A 3,172-nucleotide genomic window follows, 5' to 3' on the forward strand; every position below is an offset into this window, starting at 1 on the left:
GTTTCTTATGATAGTGATTTTAATCACTGTCAGATTAAATCTATACTGGACCCAACTATGCAACATCACCACTATGCCGCGACCCCACTGTGCTGGGTTTTTTTTTATTTAGATGCATGTCTTTATCTATCATTTGGTTTTTTTTTATAAATCTAACCCTTTACCTGCCCACAAGAGGGATTCAAAATAATAACTTTTTTTTTTTAGTTAAAGTAAATCATTAAAATTAATTCAGTTCTGGATATTTCAATTGTAGAATCTTTTTAAATATCAAAAATTACTTAGAAATGATTACTATGATTTCTATTTAAGTGTTCTATTACGATAAAAATGCAAAAAATAATGAGTTTTTCTGATAAATTTACAATAAATAGTAATTATAAAACTTTCTGACTGCATATTAATCTTAAAAATAACATTGTTTTAATTCTCATAAAATTTTCTATTTAATGATTCATTCTAGTCAACGAAGGAGTAATTTTGCAGAATAGCAGAAAAAATTCCCAACAAACTTTTTTTTTTTTTGTTTTAATTAGGCAATTGGTGGATTATTCCAAAAGCAACATCAACTCTTATTTCTTTAATTATATCATGATTAGTAGTTCTTTGATTTTAAAATATAATATTTGAATATATACTAATTATAATTATTAAATTTAGTATGAAATTGATATTTAATATTGTAATTTAAACGGAGAAATTATAAAAATAATAAAGAAGTTATATTTTGCTTTACTTTTACGTGTATAAAAATTTAAAGGGCTTGATACAATAATTTTCAATAAAAACTGTTTGTTACTATAAAAAAATGCACTGGACTACAAGGAACTTTCATCAGAAGCAAAAATATACTTTTCTAAATCAACTTTTCGCGTTGTTTTCAAATCTGCAAGTAGACTATTTCTATCACTTCTAATTTTTTATATTATTACTAATTATATATATAAAATAATAATTAAAAGAAAAAAAAATTTGTTTTCAAATTATTACTGATTTGATTTTTAATATGTTAAAAATAATCAGTCCAAATTTTCAATTTTAACCTATTTTTTTGGTTCTTTAAAGTTGATGAAAAATTTTTGATAAAGATTTATGAAAGTTTATAGTAAAATAAATTGAATATATTACCATAACTTTTAGCTCAATTACAAGTTTAAAATTGACATCTAGGCCAGTCAACAAAGGAAAAATCGCGGAAAAAATTTCCAAACAAATTTTGTTTTTTTAAAAGTTGAATTAAAATATTTATAATGACATACTAATAGTCCTCATTGATTGGAATTGATCTTTTTTTTTTACAGCCTCGTAAAAGTTAAAAAATATGAGCTTTTTTAATTTTCTCAAAAAATATTTAACTTACAAAAAAAAGTTTCGTACAAAAGTTGTTTAAAAGACAATTATAAACAAAAAAAGTATCGTATATTTTTTCATTTAAACAAATATTTTTCGAGTTACATTACATTTAATATGAGTACTAAAATTTATATTCCATTTTTTTCATTTTACGGTTACTTTTTATCATGTTACACTTACGTTAGACACAATGTTATAAATGCATATGTGTGTATGTGTCAGTTTATTTATTTATTGTATCATTAAAGTGTAGTGTATATTAATATACAAGCGATAGAGTAGGTAATTGATTTGACGCTATATTGTTTAAACCCAACTAAACGCTAAATTGTACATTCCGAAACAACAATCATATTATGTCAACTGCCACCGGAATTTCTGATAATATTTTTCTTTTTCTTTGCCTTTGCCTTTGCCTTTGCCTTTGCCTTAATCCCAAGTACTCGGGGTCGGCCACCCTTATCCTAAGCTTCCACTTGACACAATCTCCCACATCTTCTACGCTCACATCAGCTGTCCTCAAATCGCATTCAATAGCATCCCTCCATCTCTTTTTTGGTCTTCCTCTATCTCTTCTTCCTTCAACATTCATTTCTATAACTGTTCTTACAGCTTTCGATTCTTCTTTCCTCATACCATGACTAAACAATCTAAGTCTATTTTCTGTCATCTTATCCACGATTGACGCAACACCTATACTTCCTCTTATATGCTCGTTCCTTATCCTATCTTCTCTAGTCACTCCACTCATCCAACTAAGCATTCTCATCTCTGCTACACTTATTCTCTGCTCTACTTTCTTATCAACCGCCCAACACTATGAACCATACATCATAGCTGTCCTCACAATTACATACTAAATTTAAATACTATAATTAGTATTTATTCATATATTATATTTTAAAATCAAAGAACTACAAATCAGGATATAATTAAAGAAATAAGAGTTCATGTTGCTTTTAAAATATTTCACCAATTTCTCTAAAGGAAACACTATCTACAGATTTGCATCGAAGCGTTTCTTATGATAGTGATTTTAATCACTGTCAGATATCATCTATACTTGTATATCATATACTTGTCCCATCTATGCCTCGTCCACACTGTGCCTCGACCCCACTGTGCTATCGTTTTTTTTTTTATAAATCTGACCCTTTACCTACCTACAGAGGGGGAATCAATATGACAACTTTTTCAATTTGAATTTTGAAAGTGTTCCGGAAGGTCTGACACTTTTATATATATCTTAAATTATAGCTAATGTAATGTTCTTTATTATGCAAAAAAAAATTTCGGACTTTATTTTATCTTCAGGTTTTTATAAATAATAAATATTTATAAAAATTACATTTATTTAATGTATTTAAAATAATATTAAAAATGGCTTATAAACTTCAAATTCAATTACATTGTTAAAAATTATTAATGATAACGCTGATATTCACTTGTATAATGATAAAAAGTAAAAGACGAAATTGATAATTATTTATTTATAAGTATAAGACATTTTCTCAGAAACTATTGAATATTTCCATGTTTCGTTAAGGTAAATCTTGTTTGATTAAAAAAATATTTTTTTTCATCACATTAGGGATTAATATAATAATACGTATATTTAATTGTCTTATATTAGAATACATATTTTTGGTTTGAGTGTATGATAGAAAAAATGTTCAAAAATTTTTATTGTAATAATTATTTTTATTTCAAAAACGATATCAACTCCTATTTCCATACTTTATATTGGTTAATATTTTTTAGCTTCGATGCGAAGCTGAGAAGGTATTAATTTTACTATGATGTGTTTTTTTTGTTTTTT

The sequence above is a fragment of the Daktulosphaira vitifoliae genome, unplaced genomic scaffold (assembly GCF_025091365.1).
Source record: "Daktulosphaira vitifoliae isolate Bord-2020 unplaced genomic scaffold, ASM2509136v1 Scaffold_4, whole genome shotgun sequence".
Taxonomy (NCBI): Eukaryota; Metazoa; Arthropoda; class Insecta; order Hemiptera; family Phylloxeridae; genus Daktulosphaira; species Daktulosphaira vitifoliae.